Source organism: Amblyomma maculatum, chromosome 6 (assembly GCF_055883805.1).
Source record: "Amblyomma maculatum isolate TAMU_Amacu chromosome 6, ASM5588380v1, whole genome shotgun sequence".
In the NCBI taxonomy this organism is placed as follows: domain Eukaryota; kingdom Metazoa; phylum Arthropoda; class Arachnida; order Ixodida; family Ixodidae; genus Amblyomma; species Amblyomma maculatum.
Genome location: NC_139349.1, coordinates 111603666 through 111623099, shown reverse-complemented (window position 1 = coordinate 111623099; position 19434 = coordinate 111603666). Strand labels below are relative to the sequence as shown.

General features: G+C 47.7%; 2 non-coding genes across 2 annotated transcripts; both read left to right on the top strand.

Moving 5' to 3' along the window:
• The first annotated feature begins 17054 nt into the window (after positions 1 to 17054).
• On the top strand, positions 17055 to 17126 carry TRNAT-UGU (transfer RNA threonine (anticodon UGU)). The gene has a single exon. It is a non-coding gene; the product is annotated as a tRNA-Thr (tRNA).
• A 1861-nt stretch (positions 17127 to 18987) lies between these two features.
• TRNAT-CGU (transfer RNA threonine (anticodon CGU)) lies at positions 18988 to 19059 on the top strand. Its single transcript has one exon. It is a non-coding gene; the product is annotated as a tRNA-Thr (tRNA).
• The last annotated feature ends 375 nt before the right edge of the window (positions 19060 to 19434 follow it).

The window sequence follows — 19434 nt, the reverse complement described above, 5'->3', positions numbered from 1 at the left end:
TAGACAAAATTAAAGAGCACAACAGAATCAGCATTGGAGTAATGCGAAGGAAAGGGTACTGCTTTTGGTTGGTTCTGGTTGCTTCTAGTTGCTTAATTCACTTCTTGTTTGCCGCCCCGCCGGGTGGTGCAGTGGTAAGACGCCCGACCACTGTGCCGGAGTTCCCGGGCTCGAACCCGACCACGGCGGCTGCGCTTCGATGGAGGCGAAACGAAGTGGCGTCCATGTGCTGTGCGATGTCAGCTCACGTTAAAGAACCCCAGGTGGTCGAAATTACTCCGTAGCTCCCCACTACGGCTCCCCTTTCTCTCTATCCACTTTCACTCCCACCTTCATCCCTTCCCTTACGGCGCGGTTCAGGTGTCCACAGAGCAAGTGTGACAGATACTGCGCCTTTCCCTTCCTATGAATCAACCAACCAACTTCTTGTTTGCCCGTTTTAGTCTTTGGCACTTTCAAATTGCGCGCCAATCCCTTCCTATGCCCTTTTATGATTCTACTTCCGGTTGAGTGACGTCACATCCTCTACGTCACATTAATTCCCTTCTTGTTTACCCATTTTAGACTTTGGTACTCTCAAATTGCGCGCCAATCTCTTCCTATGCCCTTTTTTGGCTTGACTTCAGGTTGCGTGACCTTAATTGTTTGATTTGAATAACTATTTTAGTATTTGATACATTCAAATGTGGCACCAAGCCATTGGCTAATGAGACCATTTTCGCCTTTACTTTTATATTTCTTGCCTATTTCTTGCCTCAAATTAATTACCTAACTATTTATTGGCCTGAATATTTTTTCGGACACAACATTACGTCACCCTCTATCGATTGGCACCACTCATTAACCTCTACCACTTCTCAATGACTCACAACTGCTGCGGACACGATTTTGCGGACACGTTCTACGGACTCGGTCTGCGGACAGAAATCTGTAAACATAGCGAAGTACATTCAAATTCAGCGTTCTAACCAAAGCAAGGGACGCTCTGCCCATGTGTGCCACTCTTCTTCGGCCCTTTCACAGGGTTCACTGAATGAAAACAAATCAAAAGTCAGTGCAAAGACCCCCGCGATGGCTGAGTGGATGAAGCGCTCGCATGATGAGCCTGTTGAAAGTACACCTGTGTACTGTGTGATGTCTGCAGGTGGTAGTGATTTACCAGTGTCCTTCACAATAGCGTCTCTTCTTCCTTTCACTGCCTTCTTTATTTGTTCCCTGCAGCCGAGGTCTATACCGAGAGTGTGTTACTGCGCTTAACCTTCTTTCAGAAATTGCTGATGACAACCGTACTGTATAAGCGATATAGCTCCATTACCAAGGGTTACACGTGGTAAAGCTGTTTATTTACATAAGAAGCCGGTCAAATATGGAGCAAGAAGATTCGAAGGACGCCAAGAAGAAGACAGAAGAAGAGAAAAAGAACAATACGGTGGAAGTGAGCAGATTCGGAAGACTCCAGGAAGAAGGCGACATAATAAGGGCAGAAGAACAGAGAACGCATGCGCAGTTGTGGCCTGCGCCCGGCACGGGGACCTTGGCTTTACATGACGTGCAGCTTTCACTTCAAAAACCAAAGCCAACAGTCGGCTTCTCCCGTGCGCGGTTCGCGTTGGCAACAGGTGCAAGCGACAAGTGCAGGCATACACTTGCCATTTCATATGCATCTGCCGCGGGCCCACGGTGGCTCATCAGTTAAGGCTCTCAGTTACCAAGTCGGAGTAGCCGGACTTTGAGTTCCAACACGGCCGCGGCGGCAGCGTTTCGGTGGTGTTGAAACGCAAAAGGTGTCTGTATTTTGGCTGTGCGATGTCAGTGCACGTTAAAGATCCCCAGGTGGTCATTGTTGTTGTTGTGGCTGTAGGAAGAAGGAGAAGAAAATGCACGGGCCTTCTACTAGCTCTGTAGCGATAATATCGAAGTTCACTATATCTGTAGCTGAGCCACCTCCGCTGCCTGATTTATTTATAGGAAGGGAAAGGCGCGGTAACTGTCTCGCTTGTTTTCTGTGGACACCGCAACCGCGCCGTAAGGGAAGGGAGAAAGGTGGGAGTGAAAGTGGAAAGAGAGAAAGAGGAGCCGTAGTGGAGGACTACGCAGTAATTTCGACCACCTGGGGCTCTTTAACCTGCGCTGACATCGCACAGCACACGGACGCCTCTTCGTCCGTGTGCTGTGCGATGTCAGCGCACCGTTGCCTCGTGCGGACAGAAGAGAAATTAGAGAAGAAAGAAAAAGAAGAAAGGAGAGAACGACGCGCGCCGCATCAACAGCCGTCGTCTACCACCGAAGCAGTGGCGGGTGCAATGACGGCCTACAACAAATAAAATTCGGTGGCGATTGTTGTTGTTTTTTCTCATTCTTCTTTGCCTCCCACTTTCCTCCCTTCCCGCACGGTCGGCTCAGATTGTGTGTTGTGGCTGTAGGAAGAAGGAAAAGAAAATGCACGAGCCTGCTACTGGCTCTGTAGCTGAGCCACCTGATTGATTTATAGGAAGGGAAAGGCATGGTAACTGTCTCACTTGTTTTCTGTGGACACCTCAACCGCCGAGCCGCCTGATTGATTGGTTGATTTATAGGAAGGGAAAGGCGCGGTAACTGCCTCACTTGTTTTCTGTGGACACCTCAACCACGCCGTAAGGGAAGGAAGTTGGGAGTGAAAGTGAAAAGAGAGAAAGAGGAGCCGTAGTGGAGGGCTACGGAGTAATTTCGACCACCTGGGGATCTTTAACGTGCGCTGACATCGCACAGCACACGGACGTCTCTTCGTTTCGCCTCCATCGAAACGCAGCCGCCGAGGTCGGGTTCGAACCCGGGTACTCCGGCACAGTAGTCGGGCGTCTTACCACTGCACCACCCCGGCGGGGCACCGCTGAGCCACCTCCGCTGCCTCGTTCGAACAGAAGAGAGAAAGTAGAGAAGAAACAGAAGAGGGAGAGAAAGACGCTTGCCGCAACAGCCGTCGTCCACCACCTAAGCGGGGGGTAGGTGCAATGACGGCCACAACAGATAAAAATTTGGTGGCATGCTAGACCCCACCACAAGCGGCACCTACCAGTCCCAGCCCGTAGGGCCAGGAACAGCCACCCTTCACAACCTCCCTCAGATGCCCACCGAGAAGCGAGGAAGATATTGCGCCTCTCATTTCCTCAAAACAGTTTTTATTTTGAAAGGGGAGCCGTAGTGGAGGGCTGCGGAGTAATTTCGACCACCTGGGGATCTTTAACCTGCGTTGACATCGCACAGCACATGGAAGTGACGTCCGTGTGCTGTGATTGATTGATGTATAGGAAGGATAAGTCGTGGTAACTGCCTCACTTGTTTTCTGTGGACATCTCAACCGCGCCGTAAGGGAAGGGAGGAAGGTGGGAGTGAAAGTGGAAAGAGAGAAAGAAGAGCCGTAGTGGAGGGCTACGGAGTAATTTAGACCACCTGGGAGGTCTCACTCACGTGCACCGCCTTCACCACGCCCCTGACGGAGCTTCCCTCCTGAGACGGCTGCGCAGCGCCCCCCATTAACGGACGGGACAACTGACGGCTGTGTACAAGGACCTCATCGGAAACGCCCCAGGGTAGTCCATCCTCCCTCCTCCACCAACACGTCCGCCTTTGCAGGTCACCCTCGACCTGGAGGGGGTCAGCAAGCGCCGCTCCCCTGTTGCTGCCCTGGGCCAGGCCGCCGCAGCCCTGATTGAAGAGTGCAAAGGGAGCACCCTCCTCTTCACCGACGGCTCGGTCCTGCCTTCCACGGGCCAGGCTGCAGCGGCTATGACAGCCCCACAGGTGCGGGTGTCCAGCTCTTGCAGGCTCTCCTTTCCAGGTAGCTCTACTGCAGCCGAGCTGGCGGGCCTCCACTTGGCGGCGGACTACCTGGAGACTGGTCATTCCCCAGGCTTCTACACCATCCTGTGCGACTCGAAGCCGGCACTGCAGCTGCATCGTATGCAAAGGCTCACATCCAACAGGCAGCAGAAGCTGCAAATACCGCTTCGTGTCTAGCCACAGGCGCAAATCTTCACAGTCCCCCACGGACACTGCCACTGACCCAGACAGTTCGCCAAGCGGCCGCCAGTCCCGTCCCCGAGAACGCGGCCACCAACAACCACCTCCAAGGGATGAATCCTTCCCGCCACTGCAAAGCAGCAGTCCCCCAACTGACCTCGCCACAAGTCCACCACTTCAGCTGCAGGAACCAAGAGATGACTCTTTTCCCCCTCTACGTGGACGCAGTGGGAGCAGAGATAGGAGCAGGTCATCGTCCCAGAGACGCAGCTCGCGGATCAACTCCAACTCCGGAGAAGAAGGAAGACCTGCCAAACATTTGGCATGGAAGACTCCACTTACAGACAAGCAACGCCGAGCACCCGACCCACAGGTAAGGGAGCTGGCAGAGTTAGTCCGACAACTGCAACAACAGTTAGCTCAGTCTAACGCAAAAATCAAACAGCTAGAAACTGCAAATGCGCAATCAAAAAATGAACAGTCGTCTGTGGCTTGCGCTCGCCTTGAAGTCAGCCGCAATGAGGACATGGAAGTAGATCAAAACCGCCGTAACAAACGAAAGGCACCTTCGGTACCTCGGCCAGATACAGATGACTTAGAGAGTAATTATGAAGAGAGATTTGCAAAAATAGACCAAGGACTAGCCAAGGTGGAGGAAACTATCCAGAAATTAATACCACAGCTTAACAAAGTAACTGACACAATGGAAAAGTTTCCGACTACTTTCGAAACTGTCCTAGCTAAACTCGACACGCTTACAACCAGGGTTAACGCACTAGCATCCCCTAGCAATCTGATATCTCCAACGCCAAATGCAGGCTCTTTGCCTCCCGCCAACACAGCATTCTCACGCCCAGCTGACGGTGCTTCGGCGCGTCCGTCCCCCAGCAGCATTCTCCGACCCAGCGTATTGCAACCCGCGCGAGCGGAACCTTACCCGATACGCGATGGCTAGTACACCTGTTATAGTGTGGCAATGGAACTGCAGGGGATTCCGAGCCAAGCGCAAGGCTCTGGAATATGCAGTTTTGGCCCAAACAAACAGGCCGGTAGTCATAGCACTTCAAGAGACGAATACAGAAGTAAAGCTTGCAGGGTATACAGCATACAATGAGAAAGTGTCGGCTGAGTGCCGGCCGATCACAGCTACACTTGTACACCGTAATCTAACTGCAAACCAATTAGATTTGGAAATACCGGAGGTCTCTCATACATTTATACAAATCCTGCCGAACAAACGAACAGAATCTCCCCTTTACATTCTAAACGTATATAGTCCACCTAAAGACAACAGCACGAAAATAGCCACACTCTTCCGTAAGGCGCATGTAGCCGCTCATAATGGAATGTTGCTGACTGTTGGAGACTTTAACGCACCCCATGCAGAATGGGGCTACTCAGTTAACAGTAGAAAGGGAACTAAATTATGGGAGACAGCCCAGGCGCTAGGGCATACCTTACTCGTCGACCCTGATAAACCTACGCGCATTGGTAACAGTGTAACCAGGGATACGTGCCCTGACCTTACCTTTGCCAGAAATATCCCCGATGCGAGATGGGAAAACCTAAATACAAACATAGGAAGCGACCACTATGTACTATGTACCACTTTCCGAGCTACGCATTGCAAAATGCGTCGCCAGGAAGTGAAGCACACGAACTGGGACGCCTTTAGATATGTCCGCTCGCAAAGGCCAGCGGAAAGTATAGTAGATTTAAGACAATGGACGGAGCGTCTGTTGCAAGACGCCGCAAACACCTCAAAAACTGTTGCCCTTGAGGACAGCAGCCCCAGTCCGGACGCTAAGCTAGTGCACATGATTGAAGCACAAGGAAGTATCCATGCTCGATGGCGTAAAAATAAGCATAACCGACGTTTAAAAATTCGGCTAACCCGGCTTGAAAAGGAAATCGAGGCTTACTCGTGGGAACTTAGCCGAGAACAGTGGCATCAGACTTGCGACCGCCTTAATGGGCAACTGGGCAACAAGAACACGTGGTTTTTACTTAGACATTTACTGGACCCTACGAGAACTAAGGCAGATTCCCACAAGAACCTACATAGGATCTCGCAATCTTTCCAAGGCACCGACGAAGAGCTCATGACCACTTTAAAAGATAAATACATTAACACCTCCCAGGATATACCCACGCCAGATGGGTACTCAGGATTGGATAATCCTCGCATGGATAGCGTCTTTACCGTAGCAGAGATTAGGGCTGCTCTTAACAAAATTAACACCACCTCGGCACCGGGGGAAGATTGCATCACCAATAAGATGTTGCGCAATTTAGAAGACCAGTCAGTAGAGGCTCTTACGGACCTCTTCAACAGGTACTGGACAGAGGGCAGCGTCCCTGAGGAATGGAAGCACGCTAAAATTATTTTCATACCTAAACCGGGCAAAAGACTCGAGATGGGGAACCTCCGCCCAATCTCGCTAACGTCATGTCTCGGGAAGGTAATGGAACACGTTGTCTTAAACAGGCTCCTTATGCACACCGATGCGGAAGGCACGTTTCCCCCGTCCATGATTGGGTTTCGAGCAGGTCTTTCGACTCAGGACATTATGTGGCAAATTCAACAAGACATTCTAGATACAAATCGCATAAGAGCCACGCGAACCATCCTGGGACTCGATGTGAGTAAGGCCTTCGACAATGTGTCACACGCTTCCATCCTCAATCACCTCTCACAGTTACACGTAGGCAAACGGACATACGACTACATCGCTGCCTTTCTGAATGCGCGTACGGCTACGCTCCATTTCGTTGACAAAGTTAGCGACAAAATTACACTAGGGACGAGAGGAACACCGCAAGGCGCCGTACTTTCACCTTTTCTCTTCAACATCGTTATGAGCGGCCTCCCGCGTCTGTTAGATGATATCCCACACATACATCATTCCATATACGCCGACGACATCACCATATGGACCAATTCTGGCTCCGATGGAGATATTACAGATTCATTACAACGAGCTATCGACACGGTACAGTCTTATGTGCAGGAAAACGGCCTTACCTGTTCACCGGCTAAATCAGAACTATTAGTTATAAGGAACAAACAAGCTTCACAGGTAAAGCCAGATTCTCTAGAACCTATCCAGTTACACATTGACAACCATCCGATACCCCCGGTAGCCACGATCAGAGTTCTCGGAATGTTGATTCAGAATAATACGCAGAACACAGAAGCTATACGCCGGCTACGCGTCACGGCGCACCAGATAGGTGGGCTGGTGAGACGCATTGCCACACGTCGCAGGGGTATGAGAGAAGCCGACCTGTGCAGGATTATCCAAGCCTTTATGATAAGCAGAATCATGTACGCTTGCCCGTACTATCATCTGCGTCGTAGGGACGAACATGCACTTAATAGCATAATTAGAACAGCATACAAAGCGGCCCTTAGCTTACCAGTATACGCTAACTCAGATCGACTACTGCAGTTAGGAATTTTTAACACACTATCTGAACTAATTGAAGCCCATAAGACAGCACAAGTGACCCGCCTGTCACGCAGCCTTGCGGGACGCGTAATTCTCGACAAGCTCCACATCCACCCCACTGAGGAGGTGTGCGCAACATCCCATTTATCGGCTGACATAACTAGTAGACTAGTTGTTAAACCAATAGCCAAAAACATGCTACCAGGTAGACATGATGCCCGCAGGAAGACAAGGGCACAGACCCTTGAGAAACAGTACGAGGACGATCCACAAGCAGTGTACGTGGATGCAGCTCAGCACATCAAAAACGGAGCATACGTGGCATGTATGGCCACTCCAAAGTCAACCTTCATTAACGCTATAACATTTCATGCTAGCTCCATATGCGAGGCAGAGGAAATAGCTATCGCACTGGCCATCGCGGATCCCCACACCAAAACTATTCTAAGCGACTCAAAAAGCGCCGTTCAAAATTTCGCCAAAAATTCTGTAAGCGCACTCGCGGCGCGAATTCTGCGCAACCGATCTCTCAATCACAACATCAATCTCGTATGGGTTCCGGCTCACGCGGGTAACTCCGGAAACGAAGGGGTCGACCGTCTAGCCCGAGGCTTAACCAACCGGGAGACGGGAGATCTATCGGGAACGGACGCGCCTGTGGAGGCACCGCGCACATACGCGGAGGTAACAAACTTTTATCGCGAGCTAAGATGCACGTACCCCGCCCCTCACCCCGACCTCGACCGGGCGCAAGCCACGACACTCAGACGCCTACAAACAAAGGCCATTCTTAGCCCCTACCGACTATCGTTAATTACAAACGGAGAATTCAACCCTGCATGCCGGCACTGCGGTGACGGGACGCAGGCCACTCAAGACCATATACTGTGGGAATGCGCCAGCAATCCCCCTCCAAAGACACTCTTGCCAGCTCCCTCAGCGGAGGAATGGGACAAGCTGTTGGCCAGCCCAAGGAAAACTACGCAACTGGCCCTCGTCACGCGAGCTCAAGAGGTCGCTCCCGACTGGAGGCCACCCTAGACTCGCCCCAGCCCGAAATAATTCCTTTCATTTCGTGGCAATAAAAGTTGTTACCACCACCTGCGCAAGCCGTCCTGCTCCCAGCTATCGGCTTGCCACCTACGAGCGCGCCTCCAGGCCCTGGAGGATGCCGGCTCTGTCCTCTCACTGCACTGGATCCCGGGCCATGCGGGCATCCAGGGCAACGACGAGGCCGACGCACTTGCCAAAGCGGCCCACTTCGATCAGGTAAGTATGACTCACCATGTATCTGTCTTTGACTTTTCCAGGCTCCCCCTCAAGAAGGCAGTGAGGGCCCTGCACCCTGATCGGCGCATCGCCGAGGGGAGGACGTTTCACCGCCTGTCTGACAAGCTCGCCCGCAGGGAGCGAGCTCTCCTCCTACGCCTCCGCACCGGAGGTTCCTGGACGCCCACGGAGCTGTATGTCCGTGGCCGGGCTCCCTCCCCTGCATGCCCCTCCTGCGGCGATGCAGGAACGCTGGGGCATCTCCTCTGTATGTGCCCAGCACATGCCCACCACCGTCGCAAGATGGAGGCAGGCTACCGGGCACTTGGACGTCATGCTGCCATGGAGGACCAGCTGCTCTTCCCGGGCGGGAGCCCCCTGGCAGCCCACCGGCTCCTGCTGGCCTTCCTGGAGGAGGCCGGCCTGGCTGCACATCTGCAGCCTTCCACCGGGCCTGCTGACCTGCTGGCCACGGCATTGGCGACGAAGCCGATGACGATGACGACGAGAGCGACTACAAGATGATAACCTCCCCCCTCCCCCTCCCAACATCCCATCTCCCCTTCCCCCGGACGCGTATTGACAAACCATATCCCGTAGGAGCACTCGAGCAGACGACGCTCTGACGCGCAAGCACGTGACACGAAGTCACTTCCTTTAAGTTGTTTTTTGCTTGTTTCTATTTTTTTTTTATGCTAAAGGAAGATGGCGGCGCACACGCACGCGCCGTTGCTTCGCCGACGCTGGCGTTGGGGCGTTGGTTAACCAGACAAACGTCTACCATGGCTTAGTGGTAGTGCCTGTGGCTTAAGGGGTGCTGCGGCCGCAGTTTTGAGGCTTTATAAATGCAGTGGCCCAAGCCGTGCCATTTGGATGCTGGATACTGTGATGTTTGCAGTTCGAAACAAGTGTCTTGGCCGTCATCTCGAAGTCTGGTGTTTGACTCTGACAGCAAGCGATTTTGTGAAGCCACGACTGCTGAACTTTTGCTGCCTAAACATGCTGGATGCCGACTGTGCTGGTGCTGGATGTGCAAGTGTGTCGATTCCAAGAAAGCTGCGCAGCGCCGTTGGCGCTCGCCTTGGAGCCACTAATCGTTGAAAGTGCCTTGGTTAGTAGCACTGCAATATTTAGATAAGCACCGCTGGAATATGGGGGGTAAAAAGGGGGGAAAAAAGAGAGGAAAAAAAAAACGGGGTTAAGTGGTGTATTTGTGCAACATTTGCTGTGATGCTGCATCGCTGCTCGGGGGTCTTCGCTAAGGATGCTAAAGCTGCTGGCCTACCCAAGGGCAAATGTAGACTACTACAGATGCTAAATTACACCTCAAAGGCCGTCTCTCATTTTATGCTACCTTGTGAGCAGCTGTTTTCACTCAGGATTTTTTTTTCCAGTTTCCGGCATTTAAATACGGAAATGTTTCTATATGGCAACATGCTGGAACAGCGAAGCCAGTTTTCTGAAATTAGCAGTAATAATCCTTGAAATGAAAACATGCTCTCGTTTTGTGAACGCACACATGATTACGGCGCCCTGGTCATAGCGGCAACCGCCCTTTTCTGAAGCCCATAATCTGGCGACGTCAAACTATTGATTCTGAAAGTAGTGGGATATTAGGTGAACTCGATAACCAAGTACTCGCGCTTCTGTGGCTAAAAACAGCGCTGACACAAGACAAAGCAGAGGTTACACGACGCTGTTTCGTCTGCTTCGTCTCGTGTTAGTGCTGTTTTTAGCCACAGATCATGCACCAACCAGCCAGAATTTCCACCCTCTTAAAGTACTCACGCTTGTTTGAGAGCACTGCGTTGAATAGGCATTTGTTGAGCGCAATAGCTAACTTAGCTGCACCTGTTAAGCAGAGGCAGTGGCATAGCATGCTGTGTAATTTGTGTTTTGTAACTCTTTATGTATGTGATTGGTATTCTGCTCAAGTGTCATGGCAAGAAGAAACAACAGTGTTTATTTTTGAAGTTGTGGGCACCCCATAACATGCTTACGCAGAATGGTGCCAATATTGAGTCAGATAAATAAGTGCTGGTTTTCACAACAACTGTTTATTCCTTGTATACATCTCAAAGTGACCTTGGCTAACTTGAATTCCAAACTATCTTACAGCCACTTCAAAAGCTTCTGAATTAGGTGACATGTTGTACATGCACCATTATGCCTACCAATCTTTTTGAAGAAGGAATCATTGCTACAAAATTAAAGGATTAAGCTCACAAATTATAGCAACACTTGAAGAGGGGAGAACCAGAGTATTTTGACGTCACTCCCTTATGGTTTGCACACTGGTCAGCTAGCAATCCAACATTTCAAAGAAACGCTTGTTAATGTCATCATCATGTGCCACAAGTGTGTTTATAGTAAATTAGGTACTACAAGGACTTGTGGCTATAGTAAATTAGGTACTACAAGGCTACCCCGATGAAAGTCGTCTAGGAAATAGTATGAAACAACCAGTTTTAGGCATTTAAATTTGAGGAACCTGAGTTCGATCCCAGCCATAGTGACCATGTTTTGATAGAGAAAAATGTAAGGCACCCATTTACTGTGTGATGTCAGTGCATGTTAAAAAAAAAATCATTGGTCAAAAATGAGCCGGAGACCTACACTACAGAATCCTGCAAAGCCTAAGTCAATTTGGGACACTATACTAAACAAAACTGAAATACGCCGCTTCTAAATTTAGGTGAAACAATGCCTTTGCTGTTTAGTAAATGCATGGCAAGCAATACATTGTAAACCATTTATGCAGAAGCAGTTTGTTTTACTGGCAAATGCCTTCAACTTTTTGGCAGGAAAAAGTGGCAGATGTGACTTCAGTTCCACAAATGACACTGGGCAGCCATGCAGCCATCAAAGAACCTACTTTGAATTGCAAATAGCCACATTTGTGTTTGCAAGGAGGCCCAAAGCACAGTGAATAAGCAAGATAGCGATGAAAATAATTCAACAAAAAGAAAGATGGAGAGTTCAGCCAGCAGCAATATGACCCTAGCGTGCTGCTCCACACTAGAGAAGGGAGAAAAGGGAAATAAAAGGAGAATGAGTATACAAATGGTTGATGACAATGTTGTAGTGCAGTGAATTGGTTCGAGTTATAGAGAAGACCATGCACACAGTAGATTGCACTTGTCTCGCATAGTCGACATATAACACATGAAGTGCATATTCTCCACATGCACCAGTTGTCATTGCACACACTTTCACTCTCATATTCTGGTCCAAATGCATACACAGGCTCGCCACGCACTGATTCTGAAAAAGCTCAAACTAGACAGAAACATTATTGATCGCACTGTAAGCAGCTGTATAGCATGCGAAGCACAGCACTAACAATTTGTGGTGTGTCACATATGGAATGGTTTGACTGTTAAATTGGCAGGGTACCATGCCATCAACTAATGTCTAAAAGCTGAGATGATGGCTTTGGTTGGAAGTAATCTAAGCCCTTGGTGATGCAAGTACACAAACAATCCAAATGCATTGTTCTTGAATGGCTGCTTTCCAAATTGTTGATATTTAGATTAAAGTAGTGTGGTGCTGTATGTTTTTCTGAAAAAAATCTTGCTGTGCAGCTAACTTCATTGCAACATCTGATTGAAGCTGGAACACCTGCAGCAGTACCACACAGCAAGACAAAAGTGTCCACGCAGATTGCAGAACTTTTGTAGACATGGAAAATAATAAAGTATGATTCATACTTATGTAACCTTTGCCCTTGTCTTCATTTTGATAGTGCGGCCCTAGGCAGCTGCTGCACCAAGATTTTCATAGGTCAACAGGCCCACCAGAACCAATGCACCCAACCGACCTTCTGCAGGGAGACCCAGCCGCTACCGATTCCAGTGGCTATGGGGAATGTGTTTATAAACCAGTACTACTGGAACTAGTAGGATCCCCGCAAGAAACCAGTAGGAAATTTTTGCCTTGGATAAACAATTATCTTCTTTGGCACTTTTCAGCAATTGCTCTGATCCCTAAAAAGATGTTGGCTACATATCTACAGAATATCATTTAATATCTCATCAAGAGATGTGTGGGCATATGTGGGTATTCGGTACATGTCCACTTTCTACTCTCTTCAACGTGGACATTATAATGTATACTATAATGATATATTATTAACATTTGCCGCAGATATTCACTAGATGTTCACTCAGTATAAGTTCTTTGGCTAAGATTTTTTTTTTCTGTAAACTGATTTTACGAACGTTTACAAGGGAAAGTTATCAGATTGACGGCATGTGACTAGCACTTTGTGTCATCATTTCTACAATTAGTCATTTAGCTTCGAGGTGATGACTTCCTTCAAAAGTCTCTTCTCTCGCGCTTGCCAGCTAACTGCATTGGTCTGCATGGAAACTATCGCCTAATATATTGCGCTCGTGTACTTTCGACTCCAGTATAAGTGAGAAATATAGCTCCACTTTTTGTTAAATTGACTGAAATTCAACCCACATATAGCACTAGCCGAGTATAAATTATTTGACAATGATTAAAAATATACTGCTAAGAGCAATACGGGCTGATCGGCAATGTACGTACCTTTCTCCATCCATCCCTTTGAACCTTTTGCACGATCCAAGACGTGTTGGTTTCGACGCTGTAGGCTTCCAGCCATTCGTTGACAGCTGCCTCGTTTGCCAGGTTCGCCCGATACACTGATCCGTGCCCTTTAGACACGAGCTCATCTTTTACGAGCTCGAGCGGCTCTGGGAGCTCGTCCATCATCTCTAGTTATCCGCAATTGACACACAAGTTCGCCAAGCACAAAATCACCCTGGTTAGCGCAGCGCGCAACGGATGAGCAAAGTGCACGTGCGTACAACCCAGAAGCACCGGACGAAATGCGTGGAGCTATGCGGATGGGGAGAAGTGCAAACTTCGGGGTGTAGCCGAGCCGAGCGACGATTCCAGAAAATACCAGAACAAGAACAGCCGCGCAAGTGACCACTGGACTGAAATTTACGTAACACGTGACCGGTAACTGACAGACGTTTACAGAACACCAGAGCAAAAAACTCGCGCAGTGGTCACTGGACCGAAATTAACGTGATCGCGTGACCGAACTTTTAGCCGACGGCAATTCGCGTTATTTTTACGTGAACTTCAGCCGACAGCCGTGCGAAAATACGGGCGCTGCGCGAAAACGACACCGAAACATGAGTACCTTTGACAAACATTAGCGGGAAAAAAACGTAAATGCGAGCCCTGCATGAAACGAAACTGAAACCATGAGTAGTCTCGTCACAAGGCGCTAGGGAGAAACAGCGTCGCTGCTACTCGCGGAAGTGACGTTGTGTCACGTGCTTGCGCGTCAGAGCGTCGTCTGCTCGAGTGCTCCTACGGGATATGGTTTGTCAATACGCCCCCCGGACACCAAGAGTGCCGCCGCTACTTAAGGCCGGCATAAACCGTGTCCGGTATCCCCTCCCGAGAATATCCCAAAGACCCCAACCAACCAGCCAACCACGTGGGGATCTTTTACGTGCGCTGGCATCGCACAGCACACGGACACCTCTTCGTTTCGCCTCCAGCGAAACGACACCGCCGAGGTCGGGTTCGAACCCGGGTACTCCGGCACTAGTAGTCGGACGTCTTACCACTGCACCACCGTGGCGGGGCCAGCGTTAACCCTTCTCATTTTTTTTTTTCATGAGGCTGGCGACCGTGATGTATGGTGATATGAATGAAAACGTTATCCTTTTTGGCGCAGATCTCCCTTAACTTTCGTAGTGCTGAGCGGAAAACTGCTTGTTAAACGGGCTGGTGGTAGAAACATTTTATTGCTATTTGTACAAATAGTGGGGGCGAAGCCCCCTGCATGGCACTTGGGTGCTTTCTTACTACATGGTACCATTATAAGGCAAAACAAAGTCCTTGAAAAGCAATCCTCCTCTTAGCAATGGAAATTATCTTCCGTTGGTCTTGACTTGAGGTGTTCTTCGTGAGAGACTCCCAGTAGGACTCTGTGACGTTCGGTGATGGGGGATGAGGAAAGTTGGGGCATGTAAGAAGGATGTGTATGAAGTGTCCTGGTTTGCCACAGAGTCTGCATGATAAGGAAAACTGGTCTGGGTATCTGGCATGTAGTAGTGGAGGGTATGGAGCAGTCCGAGTCTGCAGAGAGGGGACTGGGGGTGTATATTTCCTTCGTTTGTGCCGGTAGTAAAAGAGAATATCATGGAAGGAGAGCAGGCACTCCTCGGCCTGTAGAGGGGGCTCCATTCCTCTAGAGCGGAAAGTAAGACCTCGGGCTAGGGAATTAACCTCCTCGTTGCCAGGGAGGCCAGCATGTGCTGGCGTCCAGACGAGGCTTATGGGGTGCCGGGGCTGCCAGAAGCGTAATATGCGAGCAGTGGTGCGGGATATATAGCCATTGGCATAATTTAGAATCGCAGATTTGGAGTCAGATATAATTTTTGTGGCAGACGTAGAGATGAGAGCAAGCGCAATGGCTGCCTCCTTTGCCTCTGTGGTGGAATTGGTGGTTACAGAGAGTAGAGCCATTTGCAGCTCTAACCGTCCACTGCTCTCCCCGCACAGTTTTTCTCAACTACTGAGACAGGCTCCTTGTTCACGCGCGTCTGCTAAGCACGTCGGAGCTGATGACGATATCCGGGTTAGACAAGCGCGCAGGCTTTCGCCGTGGTTCTTTTTCACAAGTACGACGGCCGTTAAGATGTCATTAAGTCAATATTGGTAACATATTCCCATTCCCCTTATATGTGCTCGGTCACTGCGCTCAGTTAAGTTGGGGTCGGACTTTGCAAATTGTCTTGAAGGTTGGCTGTAGAAAAGATGTAATAAAAACCATGACTGCGAAACTCGATAGCAATCTTCTAAATTCAGCTTGCACTAGAGGTTAAAACATAGGTTCAAATTTTGTTAACTATTTATTTTATTTTCATATCTTCCACTAACGTAGCTTTTCCTTAATACTCTGCTGAATGCGGAGCGTTGGAATCTGAAAATGAGTAGCAAATGTTATGATACATAATCAACAAACAAAATTATCGGCTTTGAGTAGAAAATAGATTTGTTACATTTGTTCTAGCTCGATCGGCGTAATAAATTGGCATCCACGAACACTTTCGTTTAATCGTAAAAATGGAAATGCACTTGTGCTTTTTATCCTGGTACTAATCATATAAAACGCGTTGATTGATATAAGTGAAAAATGTTTATTTTATATACACCTTATAAGTTTCGAGAAGAAGGCTCAAAAAAGCTGTTTAATAGAGCCTGTCAGAGCTCCCATATATCCCTTGACGTAACAACGCAAAACGTTTTTATTGATAATATCCAAGTGTAATATATTTTCTGAAAGACAAAACAATGATATAATAGGAGATGCATAAATCTGAATTTTTTTTTTAACGAATAAAGGGAAATTACGCATCTGAATGATTGAATGATCCCGCCTTTCAGATCAGTGTCACACACACACACACACACACACACACACACACACACACACACACACACACACACACACACACACACACACACACACACACACACACACACACACACACACACACACACACACACACACACACACACACACACACACACACACACGCACGCACGCACACACACACACACACACACACACACACACACACACACACACACACACGCACGCACGCACGCACGCACGCACGCACGCACACACACACACACACACACACACACACACACACACACACACACACACACACACACACACACACACACACACACACACACACACACACACACACACACACACACACACACACACACACACACACACACACACACACACACACACACACATGAAAAATCATTTTGGAGATAGCGAATGCCTAACCCTAATATATTTTCTGAAAAGTCAGGAAATACTCTGACAGATAGTTGTCAAATATATCAACCGTCTTTTTCTACTTTATTTAGAAAACGCAGCAGCAAAAAAATAAAAAAGAAAGGAAGGAAGAAAGTTGTGACGTTTTCCTTTATCAATTATTTGCTTCACAGAATGAGAATTTTAAATGGCTTAAATATGCTATCTTTCATCTTTCATATAAATTGCGTATAAAAAAAGAAGTTACATGTAATGTCTGACATTAGTTGTCATGCGCTCGGCCGTGGCGTCAAATGCACTGAATTATCAGCAGACGTTCGCGCAGCTGTTCCGACTGCGCTGTTTAGCAGCCCAGCGCCGTAAACGCCCCCCGTCACGTTTCTTGCTTTCTTTATTCGTTTCACTCGCTCTTTTGCAAGAGCGCGACAAGATAGAGGGCTTCTGTGTCGACATGACTTACAAAACACGCGGTCCCCATCGCCGCTATAGCTCAGTGGCAGAGCGCTGGTCTTGTAAACCAGCGGTCGTGAGTTCGATCCTCACTGGCGGCTTTAATTTTTTCATCTTTCTTTCATATCAATTTTGTTTCAATGCGCACACCTAGGAACAGCGTGCTGAATGCTATTTTCAGTCCCAAAAATACAAAGCCGGCGCTCGTTTTTTTTTTTTTTCTTTTGCAAAACCATCAGTCTCTTCGCGAGAACGCCATTTTTTAATAGTTCACTTTTGTGAGATGGTGTTTTTTTTTTCGTTCATGGTGTTATGATAGCAAAATAACTTTTTCTTGCACTAGATTGTCCGTAATCTTGAAAACTATTTGCATGTGTATACATGCCTTTCATGTAAAGAGCCCATTCTATAAGGGCTGCAGCTGAAATAAATATCCCATATGCCCTTTACCTGAAAGGTTCGAGGTAATAGGGATTCTTTTCTCCTCTTGATGCCTACTATCCGTGGATGGTAGTAATTAATATATAATTATTCTAACTTCAATGAGTTAATTACTTGACCGGTTTAAAGTTTCCGCATTGATAAATTATTCTATACACAGGAAGGAAGGTGTACAGGTCCCATAACTGAACGTACTTGCCTTATTTGATCGGCTGTCGACAGACACCGAGGAAAGTGTTACGTGCCTTCAACTTATTCAGTTCGTTTAGAATATGCGTTAGAGGCCCCGTTGTCCATAAAATCTACCGTCTGCGACGAGAAAGAAAAAAGTAAAGCAGATTTAAGCATGCTTGAACCAATGACCGAGCTAGCCTCTCAGCTCGTTCTTCTGGCGTTTGAGCAGCTCATGCCATCTTCTGCATGGCACGTTTTGTCTTTGGTCACATTTTCAGGATTCATCGACAATAATAATAATAATAATAATAATAATAATAATAATAATAATAATAATAATAATAATAATAATAATAATAATAATAATAATAATAATAATAATAATAATAATAATAATAATAATAATAATAATAATAATAATAATAATAATAATAATAATAATAATAATAATAATAGTCATTTCGTTTAAGCAATTAATTAATTGAAGTAACAAATCTCGTTTGACGGCGATCTCGCGCACCGCCGTGGGATCGTCCACCTCACATCTACGTCCTCGTCTTCGTTGCAGCGCTGTTGTAATGGAAGCGCCGGTGCGTTCCTATGCGAGGCATAGAGAGATAGCCTTTGGCGTCGAGTAGAGTTTTGCTTTAAAGTCATGAGCATGCTTGGCAAGTAATAAATGGGAGATGAAGTAGCGAGGCACTGATTGGTCTTTAGGTCGTTTGACGTCACAAGAAGTCACCAACTATAGCTCCTTTGAAGTGGGAAGTCGAACCCTGGAGGAATGGCGGTCGAACCCGGAACCATCGAAACCCAGTCAGTCATGCTACCCCTAGGCCATGCATGCACGTTCGCAGTGCTCGGTTAAAGCGGGGCTTTACGTATATGTCGGGCGATTTCTCATATTATCTATAGTAGCTTACGACCGTATGCTAATGAGTATTTGGGACACTCCGAGCCAGTGATAGTTACCTTTTCTATACGTATTCTTGTTTTGTGACTCAAACCTACTTCACGCTCTTTTACATGTTACCGCAGCATGAAACGGAACGCGTATCAATTGCAGATAAGATAAATGATTTTTATCAGTAGTTTTATCTTATGTAATAAAACCACTGCCGCCAGTTCGATCAACTGGAAGTACCATCGAAAGATAAAATTTCCCAAACGAGATATTAAAAAGGCGTTCCGGTGAGACATGTGATTATCCTTCACACTGTTTTTTTCCTTGTCTTAATTGACTTAATTTCACCGAATTCTGAAATATTCACAAATCTTCACAAATGACGGCAGTTGCAACGCGGGTAATGAAGTGAAAGTTTACGGAAGCCACAGCTGTCGTTCGTGGCCGCTATAGCTCAGTGGCAGAGCGCTGGTCTCGTAAACCAGCGGTCGTGAGTTCGATCCTCACTGGCGGCTTTTATCTGTATTTTTTATATACCGGTTTATACGACCACCCTATTGTGTTTTTTTATTTTTTTCAGTTAGCTAGCCATTCCTGACAACTCGGTTGCACGGTGAGAAGATTAAACGGAGACAGATAACGTAGTAAAAAATGACAATGCAGTAATTTATCATCGTAGCGTAATTGTTTGTCCCGCTCATTCTGCAGTTCCCGCGATCCATTCCTTCTCCTTTTTCGCCTCGTTTCTTCTCCCGCCCACATCCATGGCGATCACGTAAGTCCGATGTCCGCAAATTTCATAGGTAGTAACGACACACCACCGCCGTCAGTCGCGAAGAAAATCAAGAGAACAGGTCGAAATAAAGATGGCTTCCACGCACTTGATCGTG